At 40.1% G+C, this 18,574-nt stretch overlaps 1 protein-coding gene across 7 annotated transcripts in view; it reads right to left on the reverse strand.

Annotated features, from left to right (window-relative positions):
- The window catches only part of tenm3 (teneurin transmembrane protein 3), a 2,629,382-nt gene that overhangs the window by 2,165,335 nt on the left and 445,473 nt on the right, over positions 1–18,574 (reverse strand). For all 7 annotated transcript variants that reach the window (XM_063049436.1, XM_063049434.1, XM_063049437.1 and 4 more), the window contains exon 3: positions 8,643–8,746. The gene's annotated coding sequence lies outside the window, so the exon portion shown is untranslated. The remainder of the gene's footprint in view (positions 1–8,642; positions 8,747–18,574) is intronic.

Below are 18,574 nucleotides of genomic sequence, written 5' to 3' on the forward strand. Positions count from 1 at the left end.
GTGGCTAAAACATTACTCTGCTATTAATAGATTTGTGATAGTCCTCTTTATTCTATCTTCAATTAATTCATGCTGATTGCCAAAATGAATAATTATTGTAAAATAAGGAAACAGATGTTATGATCATTATGAAACTCATCCAAGTGAGTTTTATTTGTCTTCCATGCTATAGTCTGTAATTCCACTTTTAGTGACTGAACATTTAACTTGGAGGTTTGGTCACATCATGGTTAGGTTAATAGAGAACTATCTTAATCTGGAAACATCAATTCAAATTGCACCTTGGGAACTGGAGACATTTTGTAAAGGTGAAAAACAAACTGTATTGCTCATGTTCATTGGATGGGAATTGAATACAAAGGGATGGGACATCATGATATAGCTGTTCACGATGTTGGTGAGGGTGCACCTGGATTAATCTGTTCAAGTCTATTTGCTTAGCTATTAGAAGGAGGCCAGTAAGCCGGAAAGGACACAACAAAGATTAACAAGGATGTTCCCAAACTGAAGGGCTTGTGTTTTTGAAGAACCAGATAGGCAGGGGCTTTTTATTTTACCCCCTGAAATATAAAAGGTTGAGAGGTTATATTATAGAGGTTTATAAAATTGTTAGGACTACAGATAAGGTAATGGTCATAGTCTTTTGCCCCAGAGAAGGTGAAACAAAAACTAGAGTGCATAGAAAGGAAGGGATCAGGATAAGAATCAGAATCAGATTTATTATTATTGACATATGTAATGAAAGTTTTTGTTTTGGTTTTTGTAGTAACAGTACATAGCTAGATATAAAAAAAACATGTCACAGTAATGGATAGATAATAGATAATGCAAAAGAGGAAAAAAGAAGTCGTGTTCATAGCTTCATGGACTGTTTAGAAATCTGATGGCAGCAGGGATGAAGCTGTTCCTGAAACAGAGTGTGGGTCTTCAAGCTTCTGTACCTCCTTCCTAATGGCCATAATAAAGCAGTGGCTGATTGGCAGGAGGCAAAGGGAGTCTTTTCTAGCTGCTTGCCAGTGACCAGTGGTGTCCAACAGGGACCAATTCTTTTTACATTACATGTCAATGATTTGGAGGATGGAATTTCGTTGCAAAGTTTGCAGATGATATGAAGATAGGTGGTGCGGCAGGTAGTTTTGAGGAAGTGTAGAGGCTACAGAAGGACTTAGACAGATGAAGAGAAAGGGTAAAGAAATGGCAGATGGAATACAGTCATGCACTTTGGTAGAGAAAATACTAAAAAAAAACTGAAGTGCAAAGGGACTTGGGAGTCCTTGTGCAGGATTCCCTCAATGTCAATTTGTAGGTTGAGTCTGTGGTGAGGAAGACAAATGGAACGTTATCATTCATTTCAAGAGGACTAAAATATAGAAGCAAGGTTGTAATGTTAAGACTTTATGAAGTCTTTGTTATCAAATTTATTATCAAAGTACATACATGACTTGATATATAACCCTCAGATTAATTTTCTTTTGGGCAATCACAGTAAATAAAGGAAACACAACAGAATGAATTAAAGACCACTCCCAACAGGACAGGTAACAACCAATGTCCAAAAGAAAAAAAAACAATGAAATGTACAAATACAAAAAGAAAGAGAAAAAATAACAAATACTGTAATAAGCAATAAGTATTAAAAACATGACACAAAGAATCCTTGAATGTGAGATTTCATAGCTGGTGGAAACTGTTCAGTGATTGGGTGGAAGTAGTTGAGTGAAGTTATCCCCTCTGGTGGGGATGATGGTTAGGGGATAATAACCATTCCTGAAATTGGTGGTGTGGGTCCAGAGGCTCCTGTACCTTCTTCCTGATGGCAGCAGTGAGAAGAGAGCATGGCCTGCATTGTGGGTGTCCTTGATGATGGACGTTGCTTTCCCGCAACCACAGTCTGTACAGATGTGCTCAATGGTGGTTGAGGCTTGACTCACGATGGACTTAGAAAGATGGGATTTGACAAACATTACATACACTCAGTGGCCACTTTAATGTACACCTGTACACCTGCTTGTTAATGCAAATACCTAATCAGAGAATCACGTGGCAGCAACTCAAAGCATAAAAGCACGCAGGCATGGTCAAGAGGTTCAGTTGTTGTTCAGACCAAACATCAGAATGGGAAGGAATGTGATCTAAGTGACTTTGAGAGTGGAATGATTGCTGTTGCCAGACAGGGTGGTTTCAGCATCTCAGAAACTACTGATCTCCTTGGATGTTCATGTGTAACAGTCTCTAGGGTTTACAGAGAATAGTGTGAAAAGCAAAATAAAAACATCCAATGAGAGGCACTTTTGCAGGTGAAAATGCCTTGTTAATGAAAGAGGTTAGAGGAGAATGACCAGAATGGTAAAAGCCAACAGGAAGGAGACAGCAACCAAATAAGCATGTGTTACAACATGTTGAACCTTGACGTGGATGGGCTACAGCAGCTGACCACAGCAGGTTTCATGCCTGTACCTAATAACTGGCCACTGAGTATAGTTTATGGTCATCAGAACTGTGCTTCAGAGTTTTGAAGTATTAAAATTATTTTCACCAAAGTCATGTTACCTTGGTTTACAAATAACTTTTCAATCAGATGTATTGGTTCCTAACTGAGCTGTGGCCAATGTCCTTGCAAAAAAGTTCATTAACCTTCAGCCATGAAGGGTTAAGAGTTTAGCCACTTTTGGCAGGTAAACAGTCACTACGATGAAGCACTAAGAAGGAAAAAAGATACTAAAGAAGAAAGACAGCACTAGTCCAACAGAAGCTTGCATTCACATAAAAGCATAATGCATATTGCACAAGGATGGAGAGTTGCACATGCCATTGAAGTGTTGGATTGTGATGTTGTGGTAATAATGGAAATCAGGCTAAAATAGGAAAATATTAGATGTTAAATATCCCTATGCACAAGGTGTTCAGGAAAATTTGGATGGGAAGAGAGAAAGAAACATTGGATTTTTGATAATGGAGAATACTCCAATGCTGGAAAAGCAGAATGTCCTGGGGATTAAGAATTAATAATTTCTTGTGAGATCCTTGTATAGGATTTCCTAAAGGTAAACTTTCAAGTTTAACTGGTGGTAAGGAAGACAAATACAACGTTAGCTTTCAAATAAGAGCAAGGATGGGATGCCAAGACTTCATAAAACATTGGTTAGACTGCACTTGGAGTATTCTGAGCCTTATCTAAGAACAGATGTGTCCAGAGAAAGTTCACAAGAATGATTACAGGAATGAAAGGGTTAAAGCATGTGATGACTCTGTGTCTATACTCGCTGGAGTTTAGAAGAATGAGGGGTGACCTAATTGGAACGAATTGAATATTAGAAGTCCTAGATACAATGGATGTGGAGAGGAAGTTTCTTATAGTTGGTGGGTCTAGGACCAGAGGGCACAGCCTCAGACTAGAGGAACATCCATTTAGAACAATGGATGTGGAGAGGAAGTTTCTTATAGTTGGTGGGTCTAGGACCAGAGGGCACAGCCTCAGACTAGAGGAACATCCATTTAGAACAGAGATGGGGAGAAACGTTTTTAGTCAGAGGGTGTCGAATCTGTGGAATTCACTGCCATGGACTGCGGAGGCCAAGTTTTTGAGTACATTTGAAAGTGGAGGTTGATAGGTTCTTGGTTAGTCAAGGCATCAAATGTTACAAGGAGAAGACAGGAGAATGGAGTTAGGTGGATAATAAATGAGCCATGATGGAAATGTTAGCAGATTCTACAGGCTAAGTGACCTAATTCCGCTCCTACGTCTTATGGTCTTATAAAGTACCATTAAACTGACGAGTGCATTCCATGGAATGCAAATGTGTGACGAGGATTCCTCTGAGAAAATTTGAATGGATATTCCAGCAATGTGCAGGCAATGAGAATGAGAGATCTATTGTTCCTTAAAATATTACAATTAGGGCACCGTGACTATTGTACTGTATGGTTCAAAATGGTTCTGGAAACATCTAGTGCCCCTTTTCCAATGGACAAAAACTATATAGCAACTACATAGCAAAGAAGCCATCACAAATTAAACTTAATGCACAGGCATCTTTCACTCCTGATAAAATGAATGTGGTAAATGAAGCAAAAGGGACCCAAGGGATACAGTTTTGTGGATGGAATCAGGAGTAGGAATGTGGAGAGATTGCACCATAGCCTTAAAAAGTGAAATGGTTAAGGACATAAATGGAAATAATTTGCGGAGCTCAAGGGAGCGAACAGGGATATGGGACTAGCTGAACAACTCTTGGATATATTCAGTTGGGATGTAATTCTCTGATAGCTTCTTTCCTTTCTGGAGCAGTTCTGTGATTTTGTTTTCATCCTCAAAAATCTGTTGAAAATAGCACATGAATTGCTACAAATAGTTAAGGAAGATAATTCAACTATGAACACCAGTCTCTAGCTTAGCAATTGTTCTGAAATAGCTTAGGAGCAGGAATCATTTCCCCAGTGTCTTGGCTAAATGCACAATATATTTGAACTTGACTTCTGAAAACTGATTCCATTGAACTGAACGGAACTGAAGAAGAATGCAGCATAAATGCATTACAATATCAAGCCTTAAGAGCATACAACAAAAAGCAAATTTCCACCTCCTAGATTTTTCATCCCCCGTTGCTTTGCTTACAAATCACAACAGACAGCAATCTCAGGTTTTGTAGATTTCCTCTGTTAGCTGATCTAAATTTGGCTTTTGTAAATGATAATGCTGACCTGCTTTATTTGAAAATATTATGCAGATCGTACATGAAAGTGGGTTAAAAGGACTGGATTTATGCCATGACAAGGAAAGGAGAATTGAAAAATAGTAAGCTAATATACATATATATCAAGTGCAAGAAAAACCTTGCCATTAAGAATTTACTAATATGGTTTCCAACATGGGATGGACCCCCTCAGGGTGAGAATCTTCAAGGAACAATGCCTCACAGACATGGCACCCATCATTAAAGACCCCCATCACCCAGGTCATGCCTCGTTCTCATTTCTACCATCAGGAAAGATGTACAGAAACCTAAAGGCACACACTCAGCGTTTCAGGAACAGCTCCTCCTCCTCTGCCATCTGATGTCAGAATGGACATTGATCCCGTGAACGCTACCTCACTACTTTTTTAATTTCTATTTCTGAACTACGTTTAACTATTCAATATATATATATTCTTACTGTAGATCAGATTTTTTTCTGTTTTCCTGTATTGCATTTTACTGCTGCTGCAAAGACAACAAATCTCACAACAACAGGAATTCTGCAGATGCTGGAAATTCAAGCAACACACATCAAAGTTGCTGGTGAACGCAGCAGGCCAAGCAGCATCTATAGGAAGAGGTACAGTCGACGTTTCAGGCCGAGACCCTTCGTCAGGACTAACTGAAGAAAGAGTGAGTAAGGGATTTGAAAGCTGGAGGGGGAGGGGGAGATGCAAAATGATAGGAGAAGACAGGAGGGGGAGGGATAGAGCCGAGAGCTGGACAGGTGATAGGCAGAAGGGGATACGAGAGGATCATGGGACAGGAGGTCCGGGAAGAAAGACGGGGGGGGTGACCCAGAGGATGGGCAAGAGGTATATTCAGAGGGACAGAGGGAGAAAAAGGAGAGTGAGAGAAAGAATGTGTGCATAAAAAAGAGTAACAGATGGGGTACGAGGGGGAGGTGGGGCCTAGCGGAAGTTAGAGAAGTCAATGTTCATGCCATCAGGTTGGAGGCTACCCATACGGAATATAAGGTGTTGTTCCTCCAACCTGAGTGTGGCTTCATCTACACAGTAGAGGAGGCCGTGGATAGACATGTCAGAATGGGAATGGGATGTGGAATTAAAATGTGTGGCCACTGGGAGATCCTGCTTTCTCTGGCGGACAGAGCGTAGATGTTCAGCAAAGCGGTCTCCCAGTTTGCGTCGGGTCTCACCAATATATAAAAGGCCACATCGGGAGCACCGGACGCAGTATATCACCCCAGTCGACTCACAGGTGAAGTGATACCTCACCTGGAAGGACTGTTTGGGGCCCTGAATGGTGGTAAGGGAGGAAGTGTAAGGGCATGTGTGGCACTTGTTCCGCTTACACGGATAAGTGCCAGGAGGGAGATCAGTGGGGAGGGATGGGGGGGACGAATGGACAAGGGAGTTGTGTAGGGAGCGATCCCTGCGGAATGCAGAGAGAGGGGGGGAGGGAAAGATATGCTTAGTGGTGGGATCCCGTTGGAGGTGGCGGAAGTTACGGAGAATAATATGTTGGACCCGGAGGCTGGTGGGGTGGTAGGTGAGGACCAGGGGAACCCTATTCCTAGTGGGGTGGTGGGAGGATGGAGTGAGAGCAGATGTACGTGAAATGGGGGAGATGCGTTTAAGAGCAGAGTTGATAGTGGAGGAAGGGAAGCCCCTTTCTTTAAAAAATGAAGAAATCTCACAACATACGCCTGTAATATCAAACTTGATTCAGATTCTGAATTTTTCCCAGAATAAGGACAAGTTACTTGATATATTACACCGCAGCTGGGGCTGGTGGAAAGAGCACTGGTAACATTTGAGAAAAAATTGGTACAACAAGGGAGATTGTGGCATATATATATCAAAAGGGGCAGTGCAGTAGCGTAGCAGTTAATATGACATTATTTCAGTGCCAGAGACTTGGTTCCATTCCTGCCTATGTCTGTAAGGAGTTTGTATGTTTTCCCTGTGACTTTTCGTAGGTTAATTGGCCACATGGGTGCAATTGTGCAACACGGCTCATTGCGCCAGAAATCGCTAAACAAACAAATAAATAAATAAATAAGGATGAACTGTGCTGAGCTAAGCCAATGATCTTCTTCTTCATTTTCTCTGTTTATTGCCCTAAAAGCCAGGCGCACAGTAGCTATTGCAGAGTGAAACTCCATCTAAAGAAGTATACATGTAGTTATTTAAAGCATACGATTCAGATTCATATATTCATTCGGATACATTTATTTACCAGACATCACACAGTGAAACACGTTGTCTGCATTATCAAGCAACACAACCTGATTGCAGCCAGCCTGCTGCACATTCTGGCGTCTGCATAGCATGCCTATCATGTTCACCTGAGCAGCACAATCAAAAACTACAGCAGAAAAGGAACACGCCAGAACAAGCCCCTTTCTTCCTCCCACCTAACTACCCACACTAACAGCCTTCCAGCTCTAGGAAAGGCCACTTGTAGCCTTCAGTGGGCTGTTTTGGAAACTGGAGTTTAGTGGAGTTTCAAAAACTATTGCTGTACTGAGGTTGTGACTAAATGAGATTTGTTGTGCTATTTGATAGATACAAGAGCTGATTACTTTTCTAAGTTCCTCAGTAATCAGTCTCAAATTATGGTTCATTGTCAATGGCAAATCAAGGAACACTCCCCAAAGTCACGACATTATCATTAAAAATGTGTGAAGGTGTCAGACCTTGATTGAAGCACAGCACATAATCCCTGATGAGAGCTGCATCTTTGTCATATGGTGGAAAGCAGGTCACTGCCATGAAAACCTTTCCCGAATAATTTTCCGAACATTGTAGCAGCCTGAAGGACTGCCATAGAGGTGAAAAACTGCAGGAAAAAGCGACATGTGTGCTCAGCATGGATTGTCACAGTGCACATTCCCTGCCACTTTTCATCATCTTCACAAGTTCCATGATACACATTGCCCTACAGAACTGTAAGGCACTGACTTGTCACTCAGTCTGCAGCATAGCCTTGCAGAGTGCGATTTGGAACATCTCCAGTGAGATCCAGCAAAGATGTTTCACAACTAGTTTCCTTGACCAACATCTTCCCTCTGTGTGTTTGCATTCAGAGTTCAAACCTTTAACCAGCTACCTACCACAAGCAGTGTCCCACAATCAAAGCAAAAATGTCCAGTGATTTCTCTGCCAGGAAACTGTATTGCCACCAAAGCTGTGCAAAGTATTAATATGCACTGCAAAATCTAGTGATGTATGAGAATGTGAGTATCATTTTTGAGCCAAACACCAGCGTCCCCAAGACTATTACCCATGTTATGAAAAAAAAAATTCAAACACAGGTTTCTATTGATTCTCATCTAGGGACACGTTTTGAGGACATTGTGTTCCTCAATACAATTATGTGGAAAATACAAACTAATTAACACAGCATTCAACAAAATAGATAACCTTCATCTTACATTTAAGAATACAAGAATATTTCATACAAACCTGAAGCGTGTCACTTTTGTTAGGATGATATTGAATAAGTATTGTTTGCAGTTCTGCTCAAAGTAGCTGGAACTCTTATACAAGAGAGCAAGAGGCTGTATTTTCATGAAGCTAGCCCAAAATAAAAGAGAGAACTACAAATTCCTGCAATTGTACAGACTAGAATAGCAAATACTAAATGTTCAATGACGCATCCTAGATAAAGCCATAGTGCAGAAATTACTCGAAGTTGCAAAGGTTAGCAGATCAGGCAAGGCAGGAATTAATTCTTAGGCATATTAAAATGCTGATAAAGGAGATGTGCTATATATATATTACTGCAGCAAGAGACTCTTTAGATTTGAGGTTAGGGATAATTCAGTTAGAGATAATCCAATGCTTCCAAGTTTTCAATGCATGCCTTCATCCCAGTATAATGTCCAAAGATTCCTGACATGATTTCTATGACAGATTGATCTATCAATATGCGACATACCTTGACAAAAAGTTTGGAGCAAAGTTAGTTTTCTTTTATTCAGCTAGACTTGAATGACAAGGGAAAGCACACTTCTTTTCCAGCTGATGGTCCCTGGAGATTCCCTGTGAGGAAAGGAACATACAGATGAATTATAATAATACATGTGAGCCTTGGGAAACACAGCTTTAAAAAAATAGTGCATTCCAAAATCAAATTACAGTTTGAACAGTAGGAAAATAATTTAAAATTCAACTTCCTTTGATACTAATATTGTTTCATGATGGATTTGAATGTGGACAAAATAGGACCAATATTTTTTCTTGCAGTCATTCTAACCAATAACTTAATTTAACAAAAAAAGCATGAAAGATTAATGGTTGTTAGAACAGAACTTCCCTCATCTTTAATTACTCAAAGAGCAAAGTCTTCAAGTGCTATCTTTGTTGACTTCTTTCCTCAAAAATCTCCAAACAATATTAAACTCTATGCAATGAATCATTGCATACCACATACTACCTCCTGTCTGCCAATTTCTACCAACTCTTCCTGACCATTGTATTTAAGTTCCAGAGCTTCACTTTCAACTTGCTTTGTGAATTTGTTCCTCTTTATCTGATTGAGCTCCTCGAGTGGGCGATCCTTCAGATGCCGGACAATGCTGAGGATGTTCTACGAGTCTGTGGTGGCCAGTGCTATCATGTTTGCTGTTGTGTGCTGGAGCAGCAGGCTGAGGGTGGCAGACACCAACAGAATTAACAAACTCATTCGTAAGGCCAGTGACGTTGTGGGAATGGAAATGGAATCTCTCATGGTGGTGTCTGAAAAGAGGATGCTGTCTAAGTTGCATGCCATCTTGGTCAGTGTCTCCCGTCCACTACATAATGTACTGGGTGGGCACAGGAGTACATTCAGCCAGAGACTCATTCCACTGAGATGCAGCACTGAGCGTCTTAGGAAGTCATTCCTGCCTGTGGTCATCAAACTTTACAACTCCTCCCTTGGAGGGTCAGACACCCTGAGCCGATAGGCTGGTCCTGGACTTATTTCATAATTTACTGGCATAATTACATATTACTATTTAACTATTTATGGTTCTATTACTATTTATTATTTATGGAGCAACTGTAATGAAAACCAATTTCCCCCGGGATTAATAAAGTATGACTATGACTATAATGTGTTATTCTTAAATTATTTTCCAAAATAAGCTTTATCTCCGCTTCAAAACCTTTCCCCTTGAGGAACACTAAAGATTGAAAAGGAGGAGGTGCTTGCTGTCTTGAGGAAAATTAAAGAGGTTAAATCCCCGGGACCTGACAGGGTGTTCCCTCGGACCTTGAAGGAGACTAGTGTTGAAATTGCGGGGGCCCTGGCAGAAATATTTTAAATGTCGCTGTCTACGGGTGAAGTGCCGGAGGATTGGAGAGTGGCTCATGTTGTTCCGTTGTTTAAAAAAGGATCGAAAAGTAATCCGGGAAATTATAGGTCGGTGAGTTTAACGTCAGTAGTAGGTAAGTTATTGGAGGGAGTACTAAGAGACAGAATCTACAAGCATTTGGATAGACAGGGGCTTATTAGGGAGAGTCAACATGGCTTTGTGCGTGGTAGGTCATGTTTGACCAATCTATTGGAGTTTTTCGAGGAGGTTACCAGGAAAGTGGATGAAGGGAAGGCAGTGGATATTGTCTACATGGACTTCAGTAAGGCCTTTGACAAGGTCCCGCATGGGAGGTTAGTTAGGAAAATTCAGTCGCTAGGTATACATGGAGAGGTGGTAAATTGGATTAGACATTGGCTCGATGGAAGAAGCCAGAGAGTGGTGGTAGAAAATTGCTTCTCTGAGTGGAGGCCTGTGACTAGTGGTGTGCCACAGGGATCAGTGCTGGGTCCATTGTTATTTGTCATCTATATCAATGATCTGGATGATAATGTGGTAAATTGGATCAGCAAGTTTGCTGATGATACAAAGATTGGAGGTGTAGTAGACAGTGAGGAAGGTTTTCAGAGCCTGCAGAGGGACTTGGACCAGCTGGAAAAATCGGCTGAAAAATGGCAGATGGAGTACTGACAAGTGTGAGGTATTGCACGTTGGAAGGACAAACCAACGTAGAACATACAGGGTTAATGGTAAGGCACTGAGGAGTGCAGTGGAACAGAGGGATCTAGGAATACAGATACAAAATTCCCTAAAAGTGTCGTCACAGGTAGATAGGGTCGTAAAGAGAGCTTTTGGTACATTGGCCTTTATTAATCGTAGTATTGAGTATAAGAGCTGGAATGTTATGATGAGGTTGTATAAGGCATTGGTGAGGCCGAATCTAGAGTATTGTGTTCAGTTTTGATCACCAAATTACAGGAAGGATATAAATAAGGTTGAAAGAGTGCAGAGAAGGTTTACAAGGATGTTGCCGGTACTTGAGAAATTCAGTTACAGAGAAAGGTTGAATAGGTTAGGACTTTATTCCCTGGAGCGTAGAAGAATGAGGGGAGATTTGATAGAGGTATATAAAATTATGATGGGTATAGGTAGAGTGAATGCAAGCAGACTTTTTCCACTGAGGCAAGGGGAGAAAAAAACCAGAGGACATGGGTTAAGGGTGAGGGGGGAAAAGTTTAAAGGGAACATTAGCGGGGGCTTCTTCACACAGAGAGTGGTGGGAGTATGGAATGAGCTGCCAGACGAGGTGGTAAATGCGGGTTCTTTTTTAACATTTAAGAATAAATTGGACAGATACATGCATGGGAGGTGTATGGAGGGATATGGTCCGTGTGCAGGTCAGTGGAACTAGGCAGAAAATGGTTCAGCACAGCCAAGAAGGGCCAAAGGGCCTGTTTCTGTGCTGTAGTTTCTATGGTTTCTACATCCAACACCAGTTTTTCATGTCTCTGTTCCACAACTGCTCTTCTCGAAAGTTAAGGCAAACACGACATTCTCGAATAGAGGAGAAAGTACAAGTTTAGTATAAGTGAATGTGCTGTGACAACTAAATTTCCCAGAGTGCCCAGAGTGAGAAGGAGTTGATTTGGCCTGAAACTTCCCAGCAGAGGTTACACTGCACCTTTAAAGGTTATAAAAAGCATCAGATATAAAATTTATTTTTGATGTTTTGTTTTTGTTCAAGGATAAAGAGAACATACTGCAAGAAAATAAATGTTGTATGGCTGCTTCCATTCTACTTTGTAGGTTGTCATATGAGCTTTAGCAGCAGCTATCTTTGTCTTTTTTTATTTCAGAGTTAACACTGCAGGATGATTAAAGGTTATTTGTGCATTTTGAAGTTGGGGGATTTCTTTTCATCACTGCAATATGTGGTTGATATGTAAATTTGAAATGTAGAGCAGTTTTTCATGGAGTGACCAGGTTGGAAACTGGCAGAAAAATGCAGGGTATGTATGACTCACAAACGGATCTCTCAACTTGTCCTTTTTCTCCTCTTATAAATGTATAAAGAATCACATTCCAAAAAAGCATTTTTGACAAGATGGGAAAGGTTTGGAATGATTGGGATCGAAAATTTCTCATATGTTTTTATACAATAACTGATATTTAAATAACAATTTCAGAACATAAGTGCATATTTAAAATTTTAAAGTCAAATCAAAAATGTAACTGGAGTTCAGGAGATCTTCATGGACTGAAAGTAAAGTGAAACTGCAAAGAAAGATTTTGTTCTGAAACTTTTCCGGAGATGATGACTGATCTGCTGAGTTTCTCCAACATTTTGTGAATAGTAGGGCACCACCAATGGAGTGAGAAACAGAGTTAGTGGTTCACCTTGTCAAGTAGTTTTTGTGGAAAGGGAAACAGCATAAATGTTTGAGCATTATCATCTTTCCATAGATGCCACCTGATCAACTGAATGCTTCCATCACTTCTTGTCATATTGTTTTGGGGGTTGGGGATCGTGATGTTTGTTTTTCCCTGGACACCTTACCTTTCAGTCAAGTGCTAATACAATATCAATCTGAAATGTTCACTCTCTTCCTCCGTACATGTGAGGGCTTCTCTTTTTGGAGCAAAGGAAGATAGAGGTATACAACATGATAAGAGGTATAGATCAAGTAAACGGTCAGAGATTTTTTTCCCAGGGTGCAAATGGCTAACCCCAGGGGGCACATTTTTTAAGGCAATTGGAAGAAATTATAGGGGAGAAGACAGAGGTTAGATTTTTTTTTAACACAGAATTGATGGTAATGTGGAACACACTACCAAGCATGATGATAGAGGCAGATACGTTAGGAGCATTTAAGAAACTCTTAGATCAGCGCATGGATGAGAAAATTGGAGGGCCTTGTAGGAAGGAAGGGTCAGATTGATCTTAAAGCAGGTTAAAAGGTAGGCACAACATCATAGGCTAAAGGGACTGTACTGTGCTGTAGTGTTTTATGTTCTATATTCACACATGCTGTTGAATGTACCAGCATTCTTTGTATTTTAGTTTACAAACATATATTGTTATGTGCTTTTGTATTCTTTTCAATCCTATCTGGTGAAGGTTGAAGAAATTTTTACTTCTGATTCTACACCTAAAATGTTGGAAATTCTCAAAATGAGCATTAAATGATTGATTACAATAGTTTTTTTTAATTACCCTGTCACTGCGACTTAAAAAGAGTCATGAAAACTTATATTGAGCAACATTGTTCACACATCTACTTTTGCCAAAAAACACTTGGTTACTTTATTTTGTCTGTAGTCTTACTGCAAAATCGTCACACTGGCAAAGAAAAGTTAATGATTCCTGATACATTCAAACTGAAAACATCAGTGATGATAGAAGGAATGAACCTTCATTTCAGGAGGGTGAATTTTCCAGCCCTTAAATAAAGGCAGAAAGACATGTATAGGGCTTCCTACAGCCAGCAGATCTAATTTATGCAGGTGAAGCTAGACTGGGTGATCAGCAGAGGGTAAGGCAGGGAACAGCACAACAGTAACTTAGAGCTTATAGAAGGACTCTGTTAGAGGATGCAGAAGAGGACAGTTAGCTAGCTGGAAGAAACATGGAAACAGAGCTGGCAAGTTGGATCACATGAAGTTCAGCCCTGAGAACTATGTTCTTCAAAAGTTTTATGTACTTTTATTTTGAGACACAGAACAGTAACGTGTCTTTCCAGCCCAATGAACCCACACTACCTGATACACCTATGTGACCAATTAACCTGCTGAACAATTAACCTACTAACCAATTAATATCTTTAGATGTGGGAAGAAAGCAGAGCACTAAGATGAAACCCATGTGATCACAGGGAGAGCATACAGACTCCTTAGAGACTGTGACAGAATTGAACCTGGGTCACTGGAGCTGCCATAGTATCATGCTGACTGCCATGCTACTATGCTGCCCTTATAGAATAAATTCTCACAAAGTTGCCAAGTGCATTGCTATGCAATGGCCTTATCATGAGTGGTCTTTGAATCATTGAACGTTTGCACAAGTGCAATGAAGATCTGTAGAAAAAGTTCCAATGCTGCTTGTCCTTCTTGCAAGGAAGTTCATTCTTCTCTCAGGTGACCCTGAGCCAAGCCTTGAACGGCTCGACATACTTGCTGTAGCTAATCCCTATCTGTATGCTTCACTAGCTCTGTCAGGCTGCTAAGACCAGCTTTGATCCATTCTGAGTGCTCAACAGGATACCTTTGATCCGAAGCTGGCAAGAAATGAACCTCCTCTATCCAGACAGATTTTACCTTTCTTTTCTAGTGGATGCCTGATGCACCTGAAGGAACCAAAGCCACTGCAGTCGCCCTGTTAATGCCATGCAATGTTGAATGCACGTGGTGCAGGATTTACATTAACATTTTACAAATACAATTTTTAAATTCACAAATAACCCCCAAATTCGAAGGGAATAATTAAGACTGAAGGAGACTATGACAAGTTACTGAGATGTACTAAAACACTTGCAGAATTGCTGTACAATTGGCAAAAGGATTCCAATAGAGAATTGCGGGAATATTTTGTGAGCAGGCGGGGAATAGAAGGTTGAGGGGCCAGCCTGACAGATCTTTCAAAGTTGAAACCAAGTTGACACAGAGCGTTGCCACTGTGAGGAACAGCACAACTGAAGACCATCAATAAAAGATAACGTCTGAGTCATGGAGAAAGTAATTTCATCCAGAATCTCTTCCCTCAGAGAGTGCATGTGGAGCTGGTTTTCAAAAAGTGATTCTGAGAATGCTGGTCATGTATTTAAACACATGAAAACACAGAAGAAAAAAAAAGCAGGGGTGGTAGGCCACCTGGCTCCTGAAGCCAGTCCTGTTATACAATATGATAATAAATGATCCACTCCAGGTCTCAATTTCTTCTCTCTGTTTGATGTCCAAAGCTCTGATTTTCAAAAATGTATCCATCTCTACTTTAAATGCTAATGATCTGGCATCCACAATCCTCTTAAGGCAAAGAATTGCAAAGTTTCATCAGTCTCCTTAAAGGGGAGGTTGGTTAAGGTCTGCATTTATACAGTACCTTTTGCAATCTCTGGATGGAATCAAAGAAGTAATTTTTAAGATGGGAAACATAGCTGATAACTTGAGTGCAGCAAGCACCTCACAAACAGCAATATAATGTAAGGAAACAGTCTGCATTTCAGTGTTGAATATATATTGACAAAGGTACCCTGGTTAACATGAGGCTGCAGATGCTAGAAACTAGAGCAACATGATGGAGAATTTGAGCAGTTCAGGCAGTATCTGTGGAGGAAAATGGTCAATCAACTTTGGACAGTTATCAAGACCAGCAAGTTGTAAGAACCTAACCCAAAATGTTGCCTGTCCGTTCCTGGCCTTTTGAGCTCCTCCGACACCTAGTTTGTTGACTCTGGTCAATACCCTTCTGCTTCTAGAAAGCACTAATTAACTTTTTTGAAAAGAATTATGAATCTTAAACATTAGCAGGCACAATGCTATATCCAGAGCTCACTTGTGCCTGAACATGCTCAAGGGACAAGGTCCAAGATGTCATCAACCTATTCACCAAAGTACAAATACCATCTCAAATACTACTTCTTCAGTTAAGTCATAAGCGAGGATGGCCTCGTACTCAATGTGCACAAGACCAAGCAGCCTGCCTCTACTACACTAAAACTAAGTTGCCCTCTAACAATAAAGGTTCACGCAGAAGACTGGAAAAACTTAGACCACACCTAACATCTCAGGGATTGACTCCCATTAATTCATCACTGTCTTCACTGTACCAACACAGCCTTTAGTCGATTGAAGAAAAACTGAAGATCAAGACTTCAGACCTGACTAAACAAAAACAATCATATTTGCCCCTCTATATGCTTCTGAGACCTGGAATACATATGGAACTCATCTTAAGACACTGGAAAAATACTACCAAGGTCAGATCCCAGCATCAGAGATGAGGAAGAATTTCTTTAGCCAGAGAATGATGAATCTGTGGAGTTTGATGCCACAGGTCGCTGAGGAGGCCAAGTCATTGGGTACGTTTAAGGGAAAGGTTGATAGATTCTTGCTTAGTCAGGACACAAAGGGACATGGGGAGAAGGCAGGAGATTGGGACTGAGAGGAAAAATGGATTAGCCATGATGAAATGGCAGAGCAGACTCGATGGGTCAAATGGCCTAATTCTGTTCCTATATATTATGGTCTTATGGTCTTGTCTTTCAAATTCACTGGAGAAATAGGCAAATTTACGTTAACATCTTTTAAGCCTCAGCAACCACTTGACAGCCCAGAAAGCAGGAGTGTAAACAAAGCATATTCAACCCCAAGGAAGAGACATTTTGATGCTAATTGTGGAATAAGTATTGACCAGGTCACTCAAGGTAATCCCAATTCTCTTCCAAAGATTATAGTTCAACCGCCCTTAAAAAAATGCAAATCATATTTCCAAAGTCAAATGAAATAGATGTTTTTGGCAAGTGACAACATTTAATCAGATATTTGTGTTACCCATTATGAATTGGAGTCCCTGTCCTCCAGAATAGGTTTTCTGTTCATTGCAAATGATTACCCTTGTTTCATGCTTTATTTATAAGGTGCATCACAGAAATTAAACAGTGTGAAATGGCTGCAGGCTGACAGAAATCTGTGATGTGATGAAAAGGAAATTTATGCATATATAAAGTTTTTCTTCCATATGTGATAAAACAAAGATCTTGAATTTTATAAAGCTTTTTATTAGGGTGCCCACAGTACCTTCAGCTAATTAAGGACTTTAGGTACTGTTGCATTGTAGAACATACTTCAACCAATTTAGGCCAAACAAGATGCTATCAGAAATGCAATAAGGGAAAGACCAGGTAACTTTGAATGTGTAATAAATGTTAACCTACTGTTCAAATAATATCATGTGAAACCTTATGTCAGCCCACAGGAAAGACAGGATGAATATCTCATTCTAAAAGTGGTAACATGGACAGGCTAATTCAGCATTTGCACGAAGATATCAGTGAATACACATAGTTGGTTCAACTGATCAGTCAGCTTTTTCCATTAATGCACACCATTTCCCAGAGTTAACACATTAAAAGGAAATTAAATCAACAAAAATAATTAGCGTTAATTTAGCCACGTGCACTAAAGGCTGAATTAAAGGGTCATTGATTAATGGGCTCAAGGCTACTTTATTTATAAAATGGTATTATTCTTCTAATTCATACGGCAAAATGCACACTGTGCTTATTCCATTATTGTCTTCATTAAGGCGAAATGGGTCCTTATATTAATTATTTTAATACCTAAAAAGCGGAATAGTACAAGTTTAAAATAATAGCCCATAGTTTTGTCAGCTGGCTGTTATCATTTAATTCTCATCTCTCACTGCACTATATGGATATATTTTAAATAAACATGATCCTACTGGTGTGAATTTCTAAACTTGTGTTTTGCATGGTCTAAGATCTTCTAACAACAAAGCAGGTGAATACAGCTTTTAAGAAAAGTATCCGCAACCAGTCATGCCGAAGGGTTTCGGCCTGAAACGTCATCTGTACTGTTTTCCATAGATGCTACCTGGCCTGCTGAGTTCCTCCAGTATTTTATTTGTGTTGCTCAGGTTGACAGCATCTACAGACTTTCCCTTGTTTGTCCCCAACCTGTCTATAGGGTCTCAGCCCGAAACATCAACTGTTTACTCTTTTCCATAGATACTGCCTTGCTAGCTGAGTTCCATCAGCATTGTGTGTGTGTGGCTGTCTATACAGGGTTGATTGAAATGAAAAAATGAATTGCTTATATCATACTATCTTTTTACAATGTTGTTGAACTTGACCTTGCTTCCAATATCTTCTAAATTTACACTCAGTGGCAACTTTATTAGGTAGACCATTCTAGTAGGGTAGGACCATGCTGCTGTAAGTGCATCCATTTCAAGTTTCAATGTGTTGTGCATTCAGAGATGCTCTTTTGCACACCATGATTGTAATGTGTGGTTATTTGAGTTACTGTCACCTTCCTGTCAGCTTCAACAAGTCTGCCCATTCTCCTCTGACTTCTCTTATTAATAGAGTGTTTTTGCTCACAAAACTGCCACACAATGGACATTTTTTTTCTTTTTTTTTTGCACCATTCTCTGTAAACTCCAGAAACTGCTGTGCGTAAAAATCCTAGGAGATCAGCAGTGTCTAAGATGCTGAAACCACACTGTCTGGCACCAACAAACATTCCATGGTTAAAGTCATTTAGATCATATTTCCTCCTCATTCTGATGTTTGGTCCAAACAATAACTCAACCTCTTAACCGCGTCTACATGCTTTTATTTATTGAGTTGCTGGCACATGATTGGTTGATTAGGTATTTGCAGTAACAAGATGTACAGGCGTACCTAATAAAGAGGCCACTCAGTATATATACTTGATAAAAAAAATTACCATGTTTCATTGTCGATATTGTAACCCATTTCAGTTTGCACAATTTCGGACAAGAATACAATTGAATAATGGAAATCAGGCTAATAAGGTGAGCAAACTGCAGGTA

Source organism: Mobula hypostoma, chromosome 5, assembly GCF_963921235.1.
Source record: "Mobula hypostoma chromosome 5, sMobHyp1.1, whole genome shotgun sequence".
NCBI classification, from domain to species: domain Eukaryota; kingdom Metazoa; phylum Chordata; class Chondrichthyes; order Myliobatiformes; family Myliobatidae; genus Mobula; species Mobula hypostoma.